The sequence below is a fragment of the Meriones unguiculatus genome, chromosome 11 (genome assembly GCF_030254825.1).
Source record: "Meriones unguiculatus strain TT.TT164.6M chromosome 11, Bangor_MerUng_6.1, whole genome shotgun sequence".
Lineage (NCBI taxonomy): Eukaryota > Metazoa > Chordata > Mammalia > Rodentia > Muridae > Meriones > Meriones unguiculatus.
The window spans coordinates 7,987,891-8,014,292 of record NC_083359.1 but is presented as its reverse complement, the minus strand read 5'-3'; the positions used below and the strand labels follow the sequence as shown (position 1 = coordinate 8,014,292).

Here is a 26,402-nt window from a genome sequence, read left to right as displayed (position 1 = left end):
AGAGATGAAAGCCCAGCTTGTGTGCGTCTAAGCTTAGCATCTGACACCACATTGTATGCAAATTTACACACTTATATATATGAAATTTTCAAGGGGCACAACTTCTATGCTGTTCAAAGCAAGGCTAGACACTGTTTCGTTTGAATTGTCACTAATCATTTATTATTTCAGTGGAAATGCTTCTTGGGGGGTGGGCGGTTAAATCAGCCAAAAATAGCAACAAGCACACTTCAAACTGTCTTTAGCAACCTACTGGGGGAAGCTTCTTTACTGGACAAGCAGCACATGTATCCTTAAATATTTTAAAATAACGTAAAACACAATTTCATGAAAGAACTCTTGCCATAAATTATGCTTGATGTTTTTACATTTTTAACCAGTCTACCTCCTGTCTTTAAAATTACTGATTTAAAAAACAAAAACAAATCCCTAGTTAGAAGATTATTTGGCAACCGTCTGAATGAGGGCAAACCAGCATTCACAAGCACCCACCCTAGAGGCGCACACTCGGGGGTGCTTGTGTTGACATTCAGGCAACATCACAAAACACATGCACATGTCTGGAGACTTCCTGAAGCCACAGCAAGTGAGCATCGAGTGACTAGCGATTTCTTTTCTCTCGGGCTGCAAAGCCAGCCACAGTGACCAAGGAGAGAAGCCTTGAAATGGATGCAAGGAGGAGCACAGCCCGGAGTCCTGCCCTCCTCAGTGTTTCCTTAATGGGTTTCATTTCACAAGTTTTATTGTTGTCTGTTTCTTTGAAAACTAGTAAACCATCAAGCCATCAATGGTTGTTTCAAAGCCCCATGTGCTACTCTTTGGCTCTAATAAAATACTTTTGTCATGGAGCCTTTGAAGTCCTTTGAACTCATTGGAATAAATGTGCCAGATCAATGTGCTCGTTGCTCTCCCTTAAGAGCCAGTGTCTGTGTTTTCAGTGGTCATATTCCGCACATCTTCACGTGGATTTCAGATCATATGTCCCTCTCTCTTACCCATTAGATATCCCTTTCCTGCCATGCAGAGCTGAACCTATCTATGGGTCCAGGCTATAGTTGTCAGGAGCCATTTCTATTCCAATAGCTCAGTTTAATAATTTGCTAGTAAAATGGCTCAGCTGGCAAAGAATCATGGTGATAGAATTACACTGTGACACTGGGTCATGAGCAGCAGTAAATCCCAGTTATCAGCTTAAACATATGGAATAAGAGAGCAGCTCAGAAGCGGAGTTGGGAAAATTTGTTAAATACACACTGACAGCAGGTAATGGCGAAACAGTGACCTGATGAGGGGAATGTACAGTTTCACCAATCGTTCGGTGAGTGTTTTCCAAAGCAGAGTGCCCCAGCTCCTATCCCACAGCAGGGTCGCTGGATAGATTATAAAGGGAAGTCTGTGTTTTGTTTTTTTTTTTCAATGCAGTTTATTCAGGAACCTTGAACAATCCTCGGACCCTGGAAGTCTGTGTTTAATAATATCAGGAAGACTAATCAAACGCTGTTAAAGGGGTTGCTTATTGATGCGGATCTAAGGAGCCTTGCATTTTTACAGTTAGGCGCATCTCTCAATACATTCTGCCAGCTTCCCTGTCTTGTTGAACATGGAATGTGTTTTGTATTATTTTTCTAGAGCATCTATTGCTGTTTTGTTTTGTTTTGTTTTGTTTTGTTTTGTTTTGTTTTTTCCCCTAAGGAGCAATTTGCAGAAGTTTACTTGGAAAAATCTGATGCTCACAAAAACAGAAGTTCTGGGCAGTGCAGATGGCTCATCAGGGAAAGTGTTTGGTGCACTAGTCTGAAGACCTAAGTCTTCTGACATCCATGTGAAGATGGAAGGAGAAGACACACTGTACAAAGCTGCTCTCTGATATGCACATGCGTCAGGCATGTCATGTGTCAGGTGTGTACCCTCCGACACACATGATAAAATAACAAATAGATAATTTAGCAAAGTATTTGGGAAAAAAGCCAGCAAGACAGCAGAAGAGGTCACCAAGAGCTGAAGGTTTGTAAATGAAGCCTCATTCCGGTGAGGCTCAAGAGGAATGACAAAGGTTCCCTCAGGAGTCCGAGTCCCAGCAAGTGAGTGCTGAGTCTAGTAATCGCAGCTTCTTAAAGCCTGAGCCTGCTTTCCTGAAGAGACCACCTACCAACATGAGCGGACCTCTCTCCCTGCGCTGTACCTGAAAAACCACCAATGTTCCAGGTGACTGGCAGTAGCAGGTGCTCTCCAACAGAATGAGCACACCAACCTGATCCCAGCTTCCTTGTGCGGATGTCTGTTTTCCTGCCCTTTCTTGATCCCCTTGAAGTCATTAGTTAAGGCTTCTGGGCCCAAGCCTTGGGGTGTGCGCTCCCTATCCAAAACTCAAGTGCTGTAAATGTGACTGACCACAATCCTTGCCCTGAAGTGCCACAAAACCCTCAAAGAGTTGCAAGTCTGTGGCACTTTATCAGTGAGCTAAGAGTACTATGCAGGCCGCATGGACATCTTCATGTCCATCCACAGGAAACACCAGAAGCGTCTGGGGTGGGATGTGGGTTTTTTTTTGTTTTTTTTTTACTGCTCCACATCACAGCAATGGGCATTTGGGCCTTCCCTCTTTCTAGTTCAGCATCGGCTCTGTGCTAGCCACATTTCTGTGACAAAAATACCTGGGTAAAGAAGCAGAAGGAAGGGTTTATTGGGTCTCACAGTTTAAGACAAAGTCAGTCTATAAGTGGAGTGCCTAGATTCATTATGCTAAACAAGAGAAGCTAGACCAATCTGAAAGCAGGCATGACTGTTAAAAGCCCATGGCTAGCAACCTGCCTCTGTCAACCAAGCTACATGTCCCCAAAGCTCTGTAATGAGCATCACCATCCATGGACTGATGGCGCAAACACATGAGCCTGAAGGGGGACATTTCACAATCACACCACAGCATTCTACTCCTAGTGTCATAAACATGGCCGTCTCGCCGTGTGAAACCTAGCCACTTCAACTTCGAGAGCAACTTTGAGAACCCCATAGTCTCAACAGTCCTGACACTTCTCCAAAGTTCAAGGTCTCTCCTGAGAGTCAAGGCAGACTCTTAGGAGTGAACCCTCAGGTGATCAAAACACACATTATATCATTCCAATATCCAATGGTACAGTTTAAGCGTTCCCATCCCAAGAGGAAGGAATGGAGGCACAACGAAGAAAGGCAGGACCAAAGCAAGACAAAACACCAACATAGCCAGCATGCTGGTCACACCTTTAATTCCAATATTACAGAGGCAACGGCAGGCATGTTTCTGTGAGTTCAAGACCAGCCTAGTCTACAGAGCAAGTTCGAGGTCAGGGCTGCATAGTGGCCTGACTCCACTGCATCCTGACTGTATCCTTCCTTCATAGCTTTATACTCTGCTTTCTCAGGACTTCCATGAAGGACACCAACCCTATTACATACTGCCTGGGCGCCTGGGCTTCCTCTCTGGAACCTTGGCACAAGGCCTTTCGACTCTATAACACATTCATTTTGTGCGTGTGCAAAACTGACAGCATTCAGATGATGCCTAGTTCTGAGATGTGGCTGTGATCCCCGACTACAGGTGAAATAGACTCCAAGTGCCCATGTGTCTGAACAGTGGGAAACGTCTCTCTAGCTCACCCTATTTGAGCATGTCAGTCCTGTAGTGTCACTCTGTTTTCCAAATTAAAGTCTTCCAAATGAGTTTTCAGGTTCCGACCACAAACTCAGCGTGTGGAATCTTGCCTTCCTATTGTGGACAGCAAAGCACGTTGTTTCTCTTTCTCAGTGATAATCTCTTTAAAAGTTTCATCCTCTTCACTTGCATTTCTTTTGTCTGCAATTTTAAATGTCCTTACTCCAAAGTTACTTTTACTAGTCCCCTCCTTTGAATTCTCATTATAAATCAAGCTAAATACACTTAGACACAACTATCCTACAGCCTGAGCGCTACACTGTCTTGAAACAAATGAATAAATTAACGCATTGCTTTTGAATTCAGCCTCATTCTGATTTTCAGAAGTTGGGGATTCTTTGACTGAACACCCCTGCTCCCTCTGAAACATCATGAGCATGGATGGTGTTTACTGTCTACATTTCTATCAACAGTTTGTTCTCGTGAATTCCCACCAGAATGCCCATTAAATTCTACGGACAGCATTTCTTCAAGCTGCAGCTCCACTCCAGGTTCCTCTAAATTCTCCCCTCACATCCATTCTAAAGGCCTAAGAGCTACGTTCTCAGGTTTCTCTCAGCACCGACCGCACTTCTCAGATAGTCTGTGTCTTTTACTTTTCTTATTGTGATAAAATGTCTGATGGAAGCAATGTGAGGGAAGGAGAGTCTCTTCAGGCTCACAGTTTCTGAAGACCTCATTCCATCAAGATGACAGAAGTGTGGAGGTGGCAGTGTGAGGTGACTGGTCGCACTACCCCAGGGTGAAAGCACAGAGCTGGGCTGGAGATAGAGTCAGGTACAACCTTCAAGTCGCACCCACTAGTGACCCATTTCCACTAACCAACCCCACATCTCAAATATTCTCCAACCTCTAAAAGCAGTTTATCAGGTGAGAACCAAGTGTCCATTTCAGATTTCAAACATAACAGGTCAAGTGTTAAGATAAATGTTCTGATGACTCCAGGTGCCAACGCTTGAGAAGAGTGTCAGTGGAACTAGCCCCAAACACAAGGACCCCAATACACTGTGGGCAGCACTTATTTTCAAAATCAGTGCCCATCACACAGTCTTTCCATGCCAGTTATCCAAAGCCAGTTACACAGATGATGTTCTCTTCATCCTCAGAGGCCACATTATGGCTTCTAAACCACTTCCCACTAGAAGGGACCAGAGCTCCTTTTGAAGGTGGCTGGTTGTAGGTCTGAAGTAGGAATTGTGTAAGATGGGACATCCAGTGATGCCAGGAAATCAAGAGGTTACCAAAGGCCTTGCGTCCATGTCTCAACTACATGAAAATTATCTTGCAGATTGATCTCGAGAGGGGGGATTTTTAAGGATGTGACATATATTGAAACTCAAGAATTCATGACTCTGGAAAAACTCATCACTGTTGGGGTAATCTGTGGGCACATTTTATTATCTCTAGGATTTGTAAAGAGTAGGACACAATTTGGCATTTATTGTACTTTTCGTTGGCTATAGAGGGAATTGAACTCTGCCTCATACTAGGCAAGCAGTACACCTCCAATCCTCCTTTCTTTAAAAGGAGGCAAAGCCTCACCAAATTATCCAGGATGGTCTTGGCTTGTATCTTCCCCTGCTTGCCTTGCTCATTGCTTTGATTGCAGGCATGAACCACCCCAGGAGCTCATTTTATCTTTTCAGTGTAGATTTAACATTAAATATTCAACTAGCGAACAAACAATTGTCTTTTTAGGAATATACCAGATATGAAATGAGGGACCGACACCATGGTTATGGACCACTGTCTGTGCCACTATTATATACTGTTGCCTGTACCAGGGTAATCATTTCATAACCATGATGATAAAACAAGGCCAGTGTGAGATAGAGAGCAAAACTCTAGCTTAAAAATGAAAACAAATTAAGTACATAAAGTAATGATCAATATCTTCAAGTTATCCTGGGTCCAGAGAGAAGTATATAGAGATACAGATGATCTGATGCTGGTCATGTATTGATAACTCCAGAAGCTGAGTGATATATAGATTATTGAGTTTACTGTAAGACTATGCTCTTCCATATAATTTTCTATATCATTGGGGCTCTGCATGATAAAGTCTTTTTTAAAACTAAGACTGAATGTAAGTCCCTTAGGACTTCCTCTGTGGAATGATAATGTTGTAATGTCATTTTACTTACTCATTTTAACCAATATCATTTAAAATTATTTTTATACAAGTATCTTTTTGTAATAGCTTTATATATACAACCTCTGCTAACACAGAGACTAAATAACAAAATCTCATTTGTTTTACCAACCTTCAGTTTCTTGTTGTTAATGCTACTTTATTATTATTTTTATTTCATGTGCATGTTTTCTCTGTGGGAAAGTAAATGCATCCGATTTGTTCAGTTCCCAAAGAGGACAGAACAGGACCTCAGACCCCATAGAACTGGAGTTATGGGTGATTTTGAGCCAACACGTGGGTGTTGGGAACCAAACCTGGGTCCTAGCAAAAGCAGCAGGCACTCTTAACCACTGACCCATCTCTCCCGTCTCAAACTCGAGTTTCAATAACGCTATTTATATTTAAGTTTTACTTTGGTTGCAGCACAAGCACCAAGCATTTTGTCTCGGTATACTAAAAAAATAAATAAATATTTACAGTGATATTTACAGCAACTTCACCTATGCCCAAACCTTGAAAGTTTGTGGATCATAAAGACACTAATAGGCCATACAGAAAACTCATGCAGACTGATTCAAGATAACGTATGACAAAACTTTTGTTTTGATGATAACTAGTTAATGGAAAGGAAAAACTTGAAATATGTTTAAAGATAAATAATAGTGGCTATGGTATACCGTGAATGGTAGGAGTATTTACACATTCTTATTCTACATTTTTTAGTGTTCTAAAATGTGCATATCTACATTTGTATTAATGATACATGATTATAAAAATATACAATAGATGTGACAGGCAAAACTTCCAAAAAAATAAAATTTACAGAAAAATTTGAACATACTGAGTTCTTATGATTTTTGCAAAAATAAATCTATAAATATAATGAATGTTTTTAAAATTTTTAATTCTCATTTCAGTCAGGCATTTTTAGACCTTTATTATGGTAGTAAAAACAACAGCCATAAAAGAAAATTGACAATTAAATGAAGCTACATATCTTTTGCAATTTGGAAGTAATTGAATAACAAATACTGAAAAAGGGAAATATTCACCCATGCAAGCAACTTAATAGCTAAGGTAGAAAAAATGATTTTAAATTATTACATGCGTATCTATTTATTAGGAGATGAATACATGTGTGTGTTAGGGAAAGATGTGTGAAGGTCAGAGGAGGCTGGTTCTCTCCTTCAACCACGTGCAGCTTAGGGATCTAACTCAGGACATCAGACTTGTCCGTCACTGCCTTCACCTCTGTGCTCTAGCAGTTTCCTCCATGATAAAACTATGCACCTTGGAGAGAAAGTTGTTACTAAAATATACGATGTCCTGAAGAGAGGTGAAGCATTTCATCCTGCAAGAAAAGGTCCTTAAGCTCGGAAAGGAAACAACTCAAAGTCTTGAGGAAGTCTCTGAAACTGACAGGATTCACAAGAGCGTCCCTTCCCCAAGCATACACAAGCTGGAAAGATTGTAGAGAGACGCTCTTAGACAAGCTGATTGAGGAGAGGTTCAGACAAGCCTCGACGCCTAAAAAAAAAAAGCAGAGATCTGCTGAGCCACATGGAAGGGGTTCATGCCCTGATCCGCCTGAAAGAGTCTCTCTCCACCCTATCGAGCTGCCTGCAGGCTGTTCAGTGCACTCCAAGTTTCCAGCTTTCATGAACTGTCACTGGGCTCCGGTGGGCTTTGGTGACGCAGTCATCTTTGACTCATTTCTGCTCCTGTGAGTAACCCCCATCTATATTCTTGTAAGTAACCTCAGTGGAAGGCTTCGGTTCATCAAGCTGGACTTTGACGGTGTTTTTCTGGACTTTGGTCTGCATTATACCCATGTGGAATGCACACATATTTGCTCACATCTCCCTAGGCACAGTGTCACACAGCAACCCAGTGAGCCATCTCACTAGCCCAGAAGATTTTTTTTTTCCAGAGATTTAAGTCCTGAATCATTTGTTACTCTTAAATATTTTCACCTGGATTCAGAAGTAGAAGCTCTCAGTGAGGAGAGCCCACATCTCTTGGCAATCTTGTCTGGAAATATTCTTTGTCTTCTTTCATTCTTTTGGCCTAAACTTTAGCATATTCTGCAGATTTCTCCTTGTCTTACTTAGTGCATTGTTTCTTCAGAGCAATGGGGTGACCTTTGTGTCCCAGAACACGTGGAGTTACAGGATGCTGAACCTTGTGTGCTCTGGTCCTGGGCTTCTTCCCTTCTTTGTTTCTGGGCTTTCTGATGACACATTGATGAACATCATCTTCCTTAGAGAGATCGAAAAGCTTTTGGACTCTACTCTGTCTCTTTGGCCTCCATCGCTGAGGCACCATACTATTTGTCACCCCAGGAACATCCTTTCCTTTTATTACAATCACCACGCTGAGGACACTCTGATCAGCAGCTGCAATGCATCTGCAAACAGACTTGTGCTTCTGCTCCCCAGTCTCGTTGGTCTATAGCTGACTTTGATCAGCAGGTCATTCTTCAGTGATGGAATCCCAAGGGGGAGGTGGCCAGGAAATAAGAAGGTAAAAGAGACAGAAAAGCTGGGCTTGGGAGGTCTTGCACAAGCTGTGTCTTATGCCAAGCAAAGTTGTTAAGAAGTGTAGCATGTCATATGCAGTTTTTGAGGGAAGAAATGGGACAAAAATAGGAAGCTAATCAAGCAACGTTGTACAGGAGGGACCTGTAATGTCTCCAAGGCATCAGAGATGGTGAACACAGCAGTCCTGTTACCGATAAATCCAGTCCCTTCGGAGGAAAAGCCAAGCTCTCAGGAATCAAAACCTTAACTCCTTTAAGGCCCCAGCCCTAGTCTCAGACCAAACCTTGCTAAATTTGCCCCTAGGCAAAGACATAGAACTAATGTTCCTTTATCCTTTCATGGGAGCTTCTGAGGAAGCCCTGGATCAGCTCGGCTCTCTCTTGCTTCATGGGAAAATCTTGCCTGTCATTCCTGCCACTGATTCAGACCACATGACCCTTTCACTCTTCACCCAGAATGTTAGCAGCTATTTCTGTGGCCGTGTGCTTCTCAGAGAAAAGTACGAAGTCTGCATTCACCATCCACTTCAACTAGTTTCTGACAGCCGGTGGGAGGGAAGGAGCTATTCAGCTTCATCTTGACATGACTGACCACCTAGAAGGTACTGTGAAAAAAAAAAAGCCCAAAAGAATATTTTTTAATCACTGAAGAACTGGTGCTCATAGGAGATCTGGTAACTATAAAGTCACAGGCCAGAAGGTTCAAAGATACTGAGAACAGCTCCTGTGGCTTTGAAGAGGGTAACATTCACTCTGAGCCTCTAACTGGGGAATAAACTCAAGCCTGTCTAGGGGTAAGAGTATGTGTGGGGGAGGGGGCAGGATCCCCACTGGTATAAAGTGACAGGAAGGGATGAGTTCAGGACAACCAGGCCACACATTTATGTTAAGCACTACCATAGCACTGTCACTTTAAGAACTGAGCTGCCTTTGTTGGACCCCATGGACCAACAGTTCCTGACTACTGTGTAGCTATCAAAGAATATGATGTCTCAAGGTGCTCTGGAAAGTACACTTTAGATGAGGCATCATATCCTGGGGAACAAGTAACAAAGGGGGAACTGAAGAGACCTGTAGTCTCTCAGGACAGATTTGCTTTTAACTGTGCAGGTTGTGCAAAACAAGCCTTCAGCACTTTCTCTGAAAAAGAGGTTTCCCTGGTGCTTGGGCAGGGGACAGGTTGGCAAGCACCTCAGACACAGGTGTCTGTCTGTGGGCTGGCAAGGACAAGGGGAGCAGAGGTTAACAGCACTTGGTGTCTGCTGTAGAAACTGAGCGTGAAAGGCAGAGGCATTCTGGGGGCAGGAAACAGCTCGGGAATGCCAAGAGCATCCATTGCTCAGTCGCTCAGTCCTCGAGTGGGACTGGCAGGGGGAGGAAAGACTCTGCTCTCCTCTCTCCAGCATGTGATGCCCTAGATTCAGCTCCAGCACCATGGCGGGGGAGGGGTAGAAAGACAGAAAAAAGAAAAAAAAGAGGGAAAGACGCTGGTTCAGCCTGGCTCCCTCTAGTTCTCTGCCCACAGGCAGCCCATGAAAAGACAGCTCTTCTCTGGCTTGCGCTGCAATGCCCCCAGAGGGCCCCCCGCCCCATGTAGCATCACAGGGTGGGCTGTTATTCTGTGAGTAAGGTCTCTCAGCCGTGATTAGTTACAAGGAGGCCATCGTGGACAAGGGTGGACTGGAAGGAAACCTGATGGATGGTGGCCTTAGAAGCCCAAGTAAAGACAAAGCAGCTCTGCTCACAGGGAGAGCATCGAGCGACCCTGGGCTGAGGGGGAGAGTGGACTGGTGGGAAGTGTCACCGGCAAACAGTCTGAAGGAAATTGAGAATGTTCGTGTGCGGGAAGGGGTCCTGGGGGGGGATAAAACATGATCCTTCCAACACATTGTTTGAGGACTTCTCACCTTCAGAACTGTAATGAATCAATTCACTCTTTAAACCACCTAGTTAATACAAGTTTATTCTAACAACCCGAGGAAACTGATAGTCTAGGGTTCAGCTGTTGGCAGTGGTGAAGTCAAAGGCCGGAAATTGTGAGGTGGAGTTGAATCTAAAGTCTGGTCACCCCAGTCAGAATGCCAACAAGTGTCTTTTGATGAAGTACCAAGTTTTTTTTATGTGCAAGCCATCATAAAATGATAGTTTCAAAAACAAAACACAACAAACAAAACCAATGATGGATTAGACCAGCAGTTCTCAAACTTCCTAATGCTACAACCCTTTAATAAAGTCCTCAGGTTGTGGTGACCCCTAACCATAAAATTATTTCTACTGCTACTTCATAACTCTAATTTTGCCTCTGTTAGAAAAGTTACTATAAACATTTTTGGAGATAAGAGGCTTGCCAAAATGGTCACAACCCATAGGTTGAGAACCACTGAGTTAGAAGAAATCGAATGAGAGTAAAACTTGCTCTGCCAGACAGTAAGACGCATTATAAACCTCCTAATGCCATTGTGGTCCTGGTGCAGGAAACGCTGACTAAGTAGTGAAGTGGTTTAGAGAGTCTGATAAGAGATTCGAATCACGGGCACTGACTACCAGACTCGTCTTTTGTGAGTCTACTTCCTGTCTCTTATTTCCTGCAACTAAACCAAGCTCAAAACATTTCTCCAGGAAGAAGCAAAGCTTTCTGGTGTGGTGAAAACAGGCTTGAATTTTGTTGTGGTTTGTCCCATCCAAGGCTCATGTTGCAGTTTGCTTCCAGTGTAACAGTGCAGAGGGGAGGTAGAACTTTGAAGAAGTGTGCCGTGCCGGCTGAGCGTCTGTGGCTATCCCGTGCCGGCTGAGCTTCTGGGCTGTCCCTCTTGCTTGGTGGTGTTTCTGTTTCGCCTGCTGTGTTATGATGCAGCATGGGGATCCCCACAGGAAGCCCACTTTGATGACGGCGCCACGCTTTCAGATTCCCCAGCCTCTAGAGCCAGGAGCTAAATAAATCTCTCTCTTTCCTTATGAATGTCTCAGTGTGTGGCATTTTATTACAGCAACACAAAACGGACTAAGACAACTTTCAAGTACATTCCTGGCTGTTCAAAGTAGCTGATGTGGTGAACTGAGGTCCAGGAAAATGTGGCTTTATTCTTCCATCAAAAGTATGAAGTCAGTCATGGTTGGATTCAGTTGGCAGAATAAAACGAGTTGCGGTGGGAGTGGCAGTCTCCTCAAACAAGACAGCAAGATGAACCGCCAGCATGCAGAGGTGGTAAAAATGCACGTGTTCTGATGGCTCAAAAGTGAGAGGTTTGTAGGTGGAAGGCCAACTGAGGGGTAGAATGTCCCAAAGAACATACAAAAAGTGACAGAAGACATGCTCTGTTGTTTTTCCCACAGCTTGTGACATAAGGCATGGTGACGAATGCGACTGTGGACACAGAGCCCTTGTCCTGGATTGCTCTGAGACCGTGTTGGGCTTGAGGTAGCTGGGTCAGAAGACCCTATAATCCCAGCTGAGACTTGACCACAGGGAGACCCTACCCCAGAGGTCTGAGCAAGCACACCCCACACCCCATGCTGTGCAGCCATGGCCTCATTCATTTAGGCCTGATCCCTTCCCACTTAACTGTTACAAATCATCTCTGCTTCAGGAGGAGCCATCACAGATGGCCTGGCCCCCAAGCCGTGCTGTGGAGGGACCAGGTTGCTACCAACTGTGTCAGACACTTCCTCTCCAACGTGTCCTTTAGTTGTAAAACCCCAGGAGGTGCAGGAAGGAGATGTTTCTCCTTCACACTTTTTTTTTCTTTGAGTGAATCAAAGACATTATCTAGTTTTCTATAAGGATGGAGGGAGCAGACAGTAACATTGGCTTCACATTCAAGACGAACCATTTAAATATATCTGACATGTTCTTGGATACGCCAGTGAGAAGTGACTAGGAACGACACCAGTATCTCCCCAATGCCAAACCCAAGGGTAACAGCCAGGGACTGAGTCCTTTCCAGTTTGTGCCTCCCTTGACTTTCCTTTCCACCTTGGAGTCCACGTTCTTAACTAGCACTCGGGTTTTGATAAACAGTGCATCCCACGTGTCCAAACCTAAAGGGACTGCGAATGTGACATTTTCCGTAATTGTTTGGAAATGTGCGCTTATAAATGATTTCACACATTTGGGTTCAATTAACTTTTTAACAGGACGAAATTGTGTTGGGAAAAGTGCCATTTCTTTTTCTTTTTTTTTTTTTTTACATTTAATTCTTGTCCAATTTGTCAAAGAGAGCAGTGGTTGGTACCTTCATCTTTCCTTCAGAATCCAACCTCCTTCAGAAACAACTGGACAGCAAAATGGCCCCTGGGTTCTCTGACCACAAGTAGGGCTATCATTGACGTCTGTCTGTATTATTAACTCTTCTTTTTTACTAGGCCAATAAAGCATTCACGGAATTCTTTTTCCTTGTTCAAAGAAACCCAACAAACACTGCTCTCATAGCCTCGTTCCCCTCAGGAATTCGCTTTTATCATAATTAGATTAAAGTTCTTGAGGTTCTGTCCAACCAACACTATGTGTTAGCAGGATTCTTAGCAAATAGTTTTCCCAAGCCTGTAATTTGGGTCCTAATGCAGTCAGCTCATCCCTGGGATTTATAGCAATGACTACTGTCTGGTTCATCCTCAGGCCTAAAAAGCCTTCTAATGGCTCAGAATGTCCCTAAGTGCTGTTTGTAAAGGCCTGAAATTGGGGCTAATGGTATTTTGAGCAGGAAACCATCCTCTGGCTAATCCCACACTTGGTTCATTTCGCCTGCTGAGGTCACGCAGGACCCTGCTCAGGACGCTGACCAGTTAGGTCACCTGTCAGTGACTCTTCCTGGGAGATGCTTGGCATCATCTGAGGAGAGTGGAATCATTTCTGAATACTCCAAAGTAAGTTATCCAAACACCATCTTCCCTTCCACTTACCGGTGGCTCTCGCTGTCGGCTATTGTATGACTGTGGGTTTCATCAGCTTGATGTTGAATTGGTGGTAAGGATTTGAATGAGCCAATGAATCCCTTCGAGGCTATTCTGCTCTCAGTCCGCATGACTTAGCTCAGAGATTTGCGCATGCACACTGGGAGCTTTCAACCATACCCCCACTGCTTATTCAAACCTCCCATGGTGGCTGGGGAGGTGGCTCAGCAGGCAGAGTGCCTGCCATATGAACATGAGAACCTATTTTCAGATCCCCGGCAATATGTAAAGCTGGACATGGTGATGCACATATGAAAGTCCAGCATTCCCCTCGGTGTGCTAGGAGGCGAAGCCACAAGCTAGCCTGCAGTGCAGAGTACTGCACAGTGAAGAGACCCTAGCCCAAACAAGGCAGAAAATGAAGACAACACACAAAGTTGCCCTCTGACCCCATGTGCACCACACATACACACAGAGAAAGAGAGAGAGAAGCGGGGAAGGGGGGTGTTGCCATAGCAAGACCAAAACAGCTGAGTGACTCAGAGAACTCAATCAGAAAATGTCTTCTGGCATCTTGTGTTCCTGCCTGTCTCACCTCAGAAGCATCCTCACCAGAGTCAGTCCAGAACACCCTCTATCACAGACCCTGAAATTCCTGTACTCCAGGGCTCTCATCCGCAGATTGACAGAACCAGTTAATTCAGTTCGGTCATTGGCCATTTGCAAACAAATGTGGGCACCACAGAGTGGAAGGCAAACCCAAAAATTCTTATTGACTCTTGAGTATTGCCTTGATAGGGAGGAAGCTGGCCATTCTCTCTTAGCACATGTGTGTAGAAGATCATTCCCCAATTCTTTCAGAGCTCTTCGGGGAGGAGATTAGAGTTTGAAGCCATCTGTAGCCACAAGAAGCCATTCATTAACTAGCTAACAGGAAGGTACGGCACTTTCTAATTGTTGATTGATTTGAAGATGTCTTATGAACTTGGTGACCAGTGAATTGGGACACTTGCTCTCTTGATGCTTCGCCTCAGATTTGGCTCAGCTTTTGTCATTAGTGGCCTGTGAGACACCTTCTGTGACCATGGCTGATGGTGGGCATATTTGCTTCTGGTAATTCCACTCATTTCTGAGACCAAGACTTAGGAAGGACCAACACAAGACAATGAAGTCAGTGGGCTCAGAATAATAATGGATGTGAAATCATGGAGCTGGCAGGACAGTTTAACCTAAAGCCAAATACACCTTTATGTAGGGTATAGAGATCACATTTTCTTTGCTTTGGCCTTGAACTCTGTAATGTCCCTATGGAAGTCACTGGAACTTTGAACATACTGGATGCTTCTTTCCTCCAGACATCTGGTGGTGTCACATATCCTCAGGGGGAGATATGGCTATTGCTGTGACCTTTAATATATGAGTGGCCACAACAAGGACCACTGGAGTAGGGAGAAAAAGATAAAAGAAATGTAAATAAAAGAGGTTAAAAAAAAGTACACCTACAAATGGCACGGAGACGTCAGGCTTAAAATAATGAGTGATGCCTACTGGAGACAGTGGGGTATGGGGAGATGAATGTATTGTGTCAGGATGCGAGCATACGCTTTACTGTGGCTACTACTGCTGATTTCATTCCCACTTTACTCCCATAGGGGATTCTCTGGTTTTGCTTCATCTTGTTCTTGCACTACATTTTAAAGAAGGTTGGGAGAATGGTTGAACAATTAGAAAGGTGTGAGGAGTTGGCACAATGCAGCTAGAATACTTGTGGAGAGAGGTTGAAATGCTTGGAAAGCAAAGGGCATCAGTGGTAAAGGGAGAATACCTGGTAGCCAAGAGCCGGATTTCTCCACAATTGCCACCCAGCCCTGCTCCATACACTTTCAGCATCAAGTTCCCACAGCCTCTGGGGCAGGCTGGGGAGCTGGGAGGAGCAGGCTATACAGGCTGAAAAGGTTAAAGGAAAAAGCCTATTTCAAGAAAAAGGTTAATCTTGAGCAGGCTGAGCTGCCAGAGGAGCAGCCTCAGGATAAGAGATTATCACCATTAGCTTTCCCAGTAGCCAACAAAAGTTTTAGATATGGAAATGCTCAATGCAGCCTCAGAGCTTAAGATGGCCAGTACGTTAACAGTGAGAAATACAGTAGGTTCTGCCAGAAAAGTGAATGGGCCATTCCTGACAGCACTGGGTTCTCTGCAGGAACCTCTGGGTAACTTCTGGATGTTAGGAACCTAGCTTGAGGCTGAACAGCAAAAAGTATGATTTGATCCAAACAAGAGCAGCTGAAAGTCATACCTATAAAAGAAATTATTGATCCAAAAGGGTTTGGTTTCTTGATTATCTCCTTTTAAGAAAGCAAGAGCAAGTTTTGTATATAAAATTAAAAGAAAATCTGTTTTGTTTTGTTTTGTTTTAACCAGAAAGGGGGACAATGTTGTGGATATAAACATGTTTTTGTTTCGGTCCCAGGTGTGGGATGTGGGACTGATTCAGATGGTCCACAGCAGCAAACCATTTGCCTCATGCGGGCTCTGAGAAGAGCTCTTTGTCAGCTTCAGATAGTTTAAATCTGAGAACTCTGAAGAGAGAGCAAATGCCAGAGCCCAGTGTGGAAGCTCTGAGAAAGAACAAGGCTGCTCCTGCTTCCTCCTTGCTGCTCCTGGTTGCTGCTGTGAGACAAGAAGTTGGAGATCTGCTGAAACGAGATCGGACTGGCTCCAAGGAACCTGACAACCCTAACCAGCAGGAAGCAGCTAAGAGAACTGCACCCCCTCTCCCACTAACCCTTTCTCTCTCCTACCTGGTGTTGAGGTATTGGAAGAGATTGGGGTAGAGTAGGGAGAACAAGATGAAATAAATGTAAATAAAAGAGTTTATATTTAATTATGTATGCCTACAGACCACATTCTTACAGAAGCAGAAGACCCAGAGCATATTACTTAGTTTGTTCATTTCTGTGGCAAAAATAGCTGACCCAGGTTTTTGACCGATGGTTAGACGGGAAATAGTCCATCACAGTGGAGAAGGTATGGTGGTAGCAGCAGCTCATAGCTTAGGCCAGAGAAGCTTGTTCACAGCTGGGTGGCTCAGGAAGCAGAGATCCAACTGGAAGTGGAACCCCACCGAAAACCTCAAGCCCCCCCTTCCTCCTGCAAGTAAAGCCTCTCCTCCCAAAGGTTCCACAACCTTCCCAAAGTGCCACACCTGGACGCTAAGTGTTAGCGCGTGAGCTTGAGGGGGAACTGTTTACTCTCAAACCGCAGCACAGTGCACGTGTCACCATATTGCTATTTTCCTCTGACTCCAAAGACCACATCAATATTGCCATTGGCGGTTGCTCTATCAGCCATGGCCCCAGAGTGTGGAACTGTAGCATGATAGCTGCTTCAGCTTATTTTTATAAATCATCTAAAATGGGAAAGAGGAGTTTGCTTTAAAATGAGATTGTGAATGGCCCATTCCTTAATTTTTAAATATTTTTAATTAATGTTAAAATATGTCCACAAAAATAACCCAGAAAATTCTTAAAGCATAATGTTTGAGTCAGTTGGCTGGAAAGGATTCGGGCAGCTTTCCCCGGGATGCGTTGTCCATCTCTCTCATCCAAACATCCCTGTGCCCCAAGCTCACTTGGGATGCTGGGATGTGGACGGTCCTCACTGACCTTCATCCCTTAAAGCTCCGAGGGTGAGGCTGAGCTGCTGACTGGCTCAGTCCCTCACCAGCTGTTAGCTGGAAATAGTCAGTGTTTGCCATACTCATCTCTACACTTTGGCTCTGCACATACCTCTTCCCACAAGCTCCTCAGTGTGTCTAACAGAATGTTCATTTATAGTAATAAATCTGTGCCATTAATATGTTGATCATGTTCTATGTCTATAAATCATCCCACAAGGGAAGCCGCATCACTAAGAGATATGATTTATATGTGTCCCGGATTGATAGCTGGGGAGGCTACTCTCCAGTTGCCCTTGATGATAAGAAAGAGTAAAGAGGGCAGAATGGAAATCACCCATGTGTTAGTCTCCTCTGGTATGAAAATCCATGCAGTAGACACTTAAGTAGGCAATTTTATTTTTTTTCCTCTTCTTTTTTTGTCTCTTCTTTAGTTGCTGTATTCCAAAACCCCAGTTCTCAGGATCTGGGGCTACAGCACAGTGATAGAGCACCTGTGTAGCATATGCCAGACTCTGGTTCAACCCCCAGTGTCAAATATAAACAAACAAACAAACAAATAAATAAGTCAGATAGGCTTTAAAAAATCTGTTTCCTTGTTAGTACAAGGTATATTTTACAAAGGGGAATGAGAAATGGAACAGGTCAGAGATACCAATGACAGAAAGCGCCCCTGTGGCCAGTGCAGAAATAAATGGTCAAGCAAGGACATTACAGAATAGGAAGTTTGACAGCAAACCCTTTAATACTAAAATGCCAAAGAGAAGGCAAACAAAGAAGACAGTGGCCGCCTGCTTTTGTTAGGTAACTGCAGGTTTCAGCAGGGAGAAGCTGGTTTTGCTTTTCTAGGAATGCAGGGGATGAAGGCAGCTGTTCATGAGTTACAGGGACAGACATTAGCCACCTCAGTGGGTGAAATCCTTGCCACACGATCATGAGGGACTGGGCATGATCCCTGGAATCCATGTAAAGAAGCCAGACATGGTAGCTTTCAATGTTAGAACTGGACAGAGGAGTTTGTTTTAAAATGAGATTGTGAATGGCCCATTCCTTAATTTTAAAATATTTTTAACTACGTTTAAATACGTTCACAATAAAAAAAAATCCAGAAAATTCTCAAAGCACGACATTTGAGACAGTTCCAGGGAAAGGTGGGTAACATGGACTCATTGGCCAGCCAACCAGGCCTACTTAGTGAATTCCAGGCCAGTGAGAGACTGTCTCACAAAACAACTTGGGTAGGAAACATACCCATTAAGGTAACAATCAATATTAGTATCACAGGGTTTGGGGAGGTGGCTCAGTGGTTAAGAGCACTGACTACTCTTCCAGAGGACCAGGATTCAGTTACCAGCACCCACGTGGCAGCTCATGCTAGTCTATAACTCCTATTACAAGAGGGATCTGACACTCTGGCTTCCAGGGGAACCAGGCATGAAAATGGTGCGTAGATATGCGTGCAGGCAAAACACCCATACACATAGAACTAAAAATTAATGATTAAAAATATTAACCACTTCCTATTCCTATGGCCTGTGTGGAACTCCCTTTGCTGCAGGGGGGCTGCTTAGCTCATTTGCATAGAGGAGATGTTTAGACTATTACTGTGCAGCCAACCTCCTCCTAATCACCCGCTCTTCCCAGGGACTTTGACCAGATGAGCGGTGGGAAGAAAGGGATGTCAGAGTCACTTACTTTGTATCCAGCTCCCCACATTTAATGAATTAAATCCTGAAACCCCAAAGCAGAATCATACTAAGTATTGTCTTTTAAGCAACAAAGTTTGCTACCCCGGGCCCAGTGCTGTGGGGCATCCTCGGCCGTTGCTTAGTGGAAGCTCATCCTGAAGACGTGGGCAGTGCCCAACTTTGGTGAGCTCAGGCAGCTGTCTGCTGCAGAGGGTCCCATCAGCCTGTGGGGCCTGGTGGGGCCTGGGAGTCATTTTTTCCAGATGTGCCTTCTGTTTCAAAGGCACGTTCTGAAGCCTGGGCAAGTGATCAAAAGACTACTGGATATTGTTCTCCGTGTGTGATAGCAAGTGGAGTATGGAGCTTTGGAGGAGGCACCGCTGACTTCTGAAGCCAAGAGCCCTTCTGTGTGTGCACGCGTGCGTGTACACACACACACACACACACACACACACACACACGTGCATGTGTGTGTGTGCACTGGCCCTCCCTAAGTGGTAAAGAATTCAGCCTTTCCTACCGTCCTGGAACCCTATCATGGGAAGTGGTGGGAAGTATTAAAAATTCATGCTATCTCGATAAATATTTAAGAAGAATAAACAAAGACCTGAAAACAGCTAAAAGGCATTTGCCTGGGACTGGTGCCTACATTATCTAGGTCGTCATCCAACTTAATATGAAAGTTGATCCCGGTTCTCTTGATGGTTTTAAAAGAGACCTGGAGGGCGACTTTTGTATTGCCATTATCAGACCATTTCAGAAATGGCCTGGTTGTTGTTTGCCTTTAATGGGGAAGGAAGGGAAGAGGGAACTTATCCTAACCGAGTTCCCTCACGTCCTCACCTGCTGTGTGACCTTCCCTCCTGAGACATTCTTAGCCTCGTCTTTTGATTAGCCCTCTTCAGTTCTGCTAGAAAAAAAAAGTCTGTAAGTTCTATTAACGGCTTTATTTTACTTTTTAAAATTTATATTCATTATTAGGCATGTGCATATATGTCTGTGTGTACTTTTAACTGTTCTAAGAGTAAAACATGTTATAGTGTGTGGGAAGTGGGTGCACACACAGGACATGGCACTCATGTAGAGATCAGAGGACTACGTGCATCAGTCAGGGCTCAGCATCATGTGTGCCTGAGGAACTGATACAGGCCATTGGGGTTGACAGTGAGCCCATCTTGTGAGCCAATTCACAAGGCTTAGAAAAAAGATGTTAAATAGTATTTGTGACCATGTTTTTGTACCCATGAGCCTCCCAATGCTCCCCAAATTGAAAAGCACCATTCATTTCTAAACTCCACAGGCTTTCTCGGATACACCCACACCATGCCTGATCAAGAAATTTGCTGTTATATTACATGAAGCTTCTGGGGTCTCCCAAAATCTTGAGTGTGTTTCTGTGGCCCCTTTGTGTGAAACACTTGGCATGATTAACTGTCATGTACAAATCATGCCACTGGGAAAGGGGTAGGGTGGGATTGAATCATATGTGCCTATGGATCCCTTGCCTGCGCCTCCCAGGTAGGCCCTGCCAAATAAGATAGATGTGCATGCGCAGATTATCTTCTGGATTGGAGGATATGAGTGCAGCATTTATTAATGTCGCTAGTGACTCGATCATTTAAGGCCACTGTTGTGCCTAGGTCGAGAGACCCCAAAAGACCACCAGGAGTCAAGTCTGTTGCAAAACACATGAGGATCTTTTTATTACAAGCTATAGCTTGGGCTCATACTCTCACTGCTGGAGTGGTTGAGGGCAAAGAGCCTCATGCTCAGGTTAGGTGGATGACTGAAAGATCCCGGTCCCTCCTATCGAACCCAAAGCAGGGGATTCCTGCCTGGCAAGCATCTATTGGTTGAAACACAAAACAGGATGTTGCATTTTGAAGTGATTGGCTATAGGAAGGCCCCCAAACCATTAATGGCCTGGCTTCTCTTGTTTGGCAGTGCTAGGGGAGAGGGGCTATCTGGGCCAGTTTTCTAGCAACTGTATCTCTAGTGGGCAGGAAAAGAATTTAGGAAGGCTGGTTCTTCCCTGCAGGTGGCTGGACATGTCTCCATCTGGCTGGCCTCCATTCAGGCTTGTGCTTTAAACTTTAAACCAATACCCAAAAAACTAATTTTTAATTCTTTGGTCTCTCACCTCTATGACTGTGTCCTTGGAATGAATGTCTATATAATGGGGTTCCCAATCTTAACACAATGATGCCACTACCTTACTAAGTCATTCTGTAATACACACTCTTTAATCATTTTAAAAACAACAGTAGAAGACGGAATAGCACAATCTTGCTTTTATTTCCCTGGATACTAGGGAAATTTAGTTGTGTTTTGCTCATTTACCTGAAATTCTATATTTTAAGGCTACTTCTCCTTTGCCTGAAATAATTGTTATCGCAGGTACACCCGTGTCAGCTTGTAGCTTTTAATTGTTTTATGGACATATACATACACATATATAACCGTACATATCATATGTATGTATAATCTTACTTGGCTAAAATAAAGCCAATCCATGGGCAGGAGACTTCCATTGGCCTTGGTTCTTGTTCAACAGCCAAGTCCACGTCACAGGAGACCGTGTCGGTGTGTGCTGCCGTGTAGGTGGAATCTTTCTGGCTAATAAGGAAGCATCGCACACTACACTCTCTTGGCTTACTGGTCGTTAAGCCCACGTAAGAAATACATTTCACAGCGCAAGGTTCCTCTGCTCTGTGTCTCGGCAAACTTCTCCCGTGTGAAGCATCATCTACCTGTTGGTCAAAACTAGTTTTCAGTCTCCACTGTGAGTGAGGCTATCCTAACAGAATACACACGGAAAAAAGCCTCCGCTTTGTGTATTTCATCTGGCTAATGTTTATTATTATGAGTGATAAATAACAAATGTAATATATAAAGACAATACATAGGAGGTTACAAAAATTAAAGCAAAACGAGGGTGAGTTAGAGAATAGAGGTGTGCACTGTGGGGAGAAATGTCAATCAATTTAAATATTTTAATACCTAAGATTCTTGAAGGACACAGGAGTGACAGACACACATTAGCTTCAAGAAGTAGAAAAGGGTGGTAGCATTGCTGGTATGGGGAATAGCCAGAAGTTCAGTGCACTGGACAAAAGTGAGTAAGAAGGAAAAGAGCAAAGGGTGTTGTCAGCAAAGCAATGAACGGTCGGCTGTGTAAAGCTTTATGATCATTGTTAGGGTCTGCTTCGTGGCCTATGCAAAGCGGGGAGTATAACAGCAGACCTTAATAACAAAGGAGTGGATCTTCTGACTTTCTGTTAATAGATACACCATAACCTCACAAGTCAAAAATGGACTTTTGACAGTGCAAGCACAAAACCAGAGACTTGTAAGGGTTTATGCAGCGATCCTATTGAGAAATAACATGTAGGAAAGGTGGAGGCAATGGTGTGGGATCTGGACGTGTTTCGAAGCACAAAGAGCCTCTCTAGTCATCCTGAGTGTCGGGTGGGTGAGCTCCTGGAGCCGTCCCTCCTCTGCTTTACTGGTGCCCCACTCTGGACAAGAGCAGAGAGCTGCTGTGGGGTCTTCTGAGGACCAACACTGTGGGTTAAAAGCAAAGTGTGTCCTCTTTGCGGATGAGTATTCTCTGGGTCTCTGGATCTAGAGACAGGCAGTGCCTAAGGAGGAAGGTGTACTTTAACTTCTGCCCAATGGCTTCTCTTGTTTAAGAAATGGGAACACTCCACAAGGCCACCCTTCTGGTCCCAACCAGCTCCAAGTGCCTGCAGAGTCGGGCAGAATGCAAGGATGCTGCCTCTGGGTGGGGCCTGCATCTGTATCATCTTCAAGTGACCATGTTAACCATTGGGGTCGTGGGGGGCTGTGCCTACAAACTTTATTTTCCACTTTCTTTCGGATGTATCATGGGATACTGCTTCTTTCTGTGAAATGGAACATTGGAACTGACCCTTCTGTAGTTCAACAATTTAGCTGCAACAAACATTCAACAGAATATTAAAAGACACACTGGGAGTCGCTGAGTCCGCCATCGCGTTTGCTGCTCCTGGAGTGTTGTCCTGCTCCTACAAGCAGAGCTTTTGTGGTGATGGTTCGGTGAATTGTTAAGAGGTTGTTGTTGTGGGAGAACATTAGATTTCTGGAACGGTCAGGCACAGAACCAAGAATTCTGTAAGCCCCCCACTCACCGTCTGCTTCTGAAGACATTTGAAGCTGTACGTCTCACCTGGCACATGGTGTGGGTTCCCGTTCTATTACTATAGCAACGTAGTTGAGGCGAGTGACATGTAAAGAGGAAAGGCTCGCACCTTTGGTCCGTGGTGGGTTTGTCCCTGTTACTCTGGGCTGTGGGGAGATGGCCTGGGAACAAGCTGTTCAGCTGTGACTGGGTGGAGTGAAGGAGCAAGAGGAAGCGGCTGGAGCCCCAGCATCTTTAGGGGTATGCCCTAAATGAGCTGCCTTGCACCCAAGGGTCCATTACCTCACACTAGCACCACGCCAGGACAAGTGTGACAGACAGGTAGGCCTGTGCTCAGGGACCAACGGTACAGTCCTGGAAGCAAATCCAGTCAGCTGTTCCTAGTTGGTGCTTCTCGACCAATCTGCCGTTCAAAATGCTCCACGGCACTGAGCTTCCAGACTCCAGAGTGCACACATTTCTCACTTATCTTTACCTTTTGTGGCCCGGGCAGTCTGAGGGACACTGCCCAGGTATTCCAGACAGGGTGACTCCGTAGGGTTTGTCTTCCTCACATGCCGACACTAAAGTTTTTGGTGTTTTGTTTGTTTGTTTGTTTCCCCTCTCTTCACCTGCAGAGGAGAAGTTCTCAGCAAGTCCCATCTCAGGGGAGTGCCTGTATCTGACACCTCATCCATCTCCATCATCTGGTGAAGGGCAAGTGTGCCATTAAAATGGCAAGATTTGCCATTAAAACATGAAGGTTTTTTTCCCCCTTGCAGGGGCACTGCTCCGTGATAAAGCAGAGCAGGATTCTAGCTTGTGCAAAATTCTTAGTTCCCTCCCCAGCACTGAAAAAAAAAAATTTCCTTCATGTGACTGAGTCTGGCTATGTCAGAGGGAGTTTGCTGTGAGGAGGGTCCTTCTCTTTCCTTTTTGTCTATGAAACTTTTTTTTCATCCCTACCAAGATGTGATGATGTTTGGAAGGCAAAAATTAATCTCTTGACCTTTGGCTTTTTCTAAATGTTGTCATGGAGGAGACCTCTCTTTACCCACACTCCTTTCCATATTCATCAAGAGCCAACAGCTCATCCCTCCCCTCAGGAACCACGGTTATCTCCACCTACAACTTCTCCTGAAGCCTCCCAGGAACTCTTTAAACAACTACCTTGGGATAACTCCCACCTTGTGATAACTCCCACCTTTCTCCCTTGGGTAGGTGAAAGGAAAGAGGAATTAATCCTGAATCGAGGAACAAAGAGACAAAAGTCCCTGTGTCTCTCCTGAGCCTCCTGCTCCTCCCGGAAGAAACAGCAGATGGAATTTTCCTATTTCCTCCTAGGAACCCAGGCTGCAACTAACACCCTTAAAGGCTTTTCATCAAACCAAACGTGATCAGTGGCGGAAGAGCTTCTAAATAATCTGCAGTTCTCTCCTCAAACTGTCAGACCTGTAAGTGCCAATAAAAGGAGGAGGAGAAATGGACTGAAGCCCATGGCCGTGTCCCAGTGACATTTTCTCAGGAAGGTTCCTAACAGTTGTCATCTCTGGAAGCCTCTGCTACTCGCCCCCTATTGTCTGTAGTAGAGATGCAAGCTCTGGATTTTGCTTTGTTTTGTTTCAGCTTAAAAAAAAAAGAATAATGAGTGGTGACTTTTAAGTAGAGCCCAGAGTTTAGGAACTAGAACCAAGGGACAGAAAAGGGGGAGGGACTACAGTGGATAATTCTGCCCCTTCCCGCTCTGAGGGTGCCAGTTTTTGTATTTGATCAGACATAAAATCCCCTTTGTCCTGTCTGCAAGGGGAGTAGCTCCTGGAACACTGACGACAGCCATTCTTGTGGCCAGGCTGGATACCTCCTCCTCCTCCACCCCCTCTCTCGCTTAAAAGAACCCTGTGATCCTCATGGAAGCATTAGTAAATGTGTAAGAGTAAAAAAGAGGAAATGTCCATAATTCTGGACAAATGGTGTCAATGCACACTGTAGGCTTGGGTGGTCCCTTTCATGTCTGTCTACAATGGAATGAACCGCCTCAACCGGAAGGAGACTGTTGCAAGTGGTTACAGAAGCTGGACAGGCAGGGAGCTGCAGGGAAAGAGGAGCTCAGGAAGTGTACTGCCATTTGTTGAGGGGATCCACTGCTCCCTTCAGCACTGCACCCCAGGCATGCTACTCCCATGCTCCCCAGGAGGGCAGTGTGGGGAAAGCAGGAACAAAGTTAATGTTGAAGGGTCATGGAGGAGCAGAAAGGTCAGCAAATTTCTGGTTTCCCCTTTGCTTTTTTTTTTTTAAGTGTAAACTGAGATGGAGCTGAATGTCCTCCAGAACATGATCTGAGATGGACCTCAGTGTCCTGTAGAACATGGTTCGAGATGGACCTCAGTGTCCCTCAGAACATGGTTTGAGATGGACCTCAGTGTCCCTCAGAATAGAGTCTGAGATGGACCTCAGCGTCCCTCAGAATGTGTGGCTGAGATGGATCTGGGTGCCCCACAGAGTCAGGGGCTGAGATGGACTTTGGAGTTATGTGACATGGACACTGCTATTGTGTGGTGCTTCAGCAAACTACAACCAAATCAGGCTGCTGTGGTAAGTATAATTTCACTGAAATGTTCCACTGCTGCTCATGTACGTATTGGCTGAGTGGCTTTGTGCCAAGATGGCAGAGTGGAGGAACTTGGGCAAATGGAGCCCTAATAAACTATAGTGATGGAAACCATTTGACTCCTAATAGTCATAGTTTGTCATTCTTCCATACACTAAAATGGGGACATCAGCTTGGAGGTTATAATGTGTAATTCAGTGTCTTATCTGTGAGTTTTGTAGCACTGAGCATGTCTCTCTTCCCTTTGCCTCAGTCTCTTCATTTCTAAGCTGATTTCTAATCCTCCTTGCAAGTTTCCTGAAGCCTAGTGGGAAAGATGGGTTAAGACCTACAATAGGCCTGGCGTGATCTGTCAACAGAAGCCTGAAGAGGTGGGGCCAATGGGTGGTGGGCCATGTTTCCCTACCCTTTATTCTGCCACCTCTGTATCCTTGTGGTCAATGTATCTCTTGTAAATATCAGAATATAGAGCTAATGTTTAAGTTTTCTAATGAGAGTTGAACAATTGGCCCTTGATAGGAATTATGGAAAATTTGTACACGTTTCTACTGTCCTAACTCTACTTCCTGTGTGTGCTTCTGTCTGCCATCTCGTGCCCCAAGACTGACCTCATGTTAATCAGTCCAGGTGTTGTCAGGGTGAGCAGCATTACACAGGTGTGACATGACAGCAGTGTGTGGCTGCTAGCCCACCTGCCTTCCGTCTATTCCCATTAGGGCATCTCCATTGTCACTACATGGGAGGAGGTCTCTGAGAGACACATGCACCCAGCCAGGCTGCTGAAGCAGCTCTGACTTTGAGGTCCATGGGTAGTCGACAGAACAGCATTCATCCCTTCCATCCCTCAGGTAGATGATTCTGGAGTAGCTCCTTCCCCACTCCTGGGGACTTTAAATAACACTTGAGGCATTGAAATGAAAGGTCATAGCAGGGGTAGCCTTAGGCTGGCTCTGTCCCTGCTATCTGCCTCAATCCCCAGGTCCAGTGGTGGATCTCTGAAGCACTTCCTGAATCAGCTGC

The 26,402-nt window shown here is 44.7% G+C and overlaps 1 pseudogene; it reads right to left on the bottom strand.

Moving 5' to 3' along the window:
• Positions 1 to 7,791: 7,791 nt before the first annotated feature.
• Positions 7,792 to 8,938, bottom strand: LOC110563602 (small ribosomal subunit protein eS6-like; annotated as a pseudogene).
• Positions 8,939 to 26,402: the final 17,464 nt, after the last annotated feature.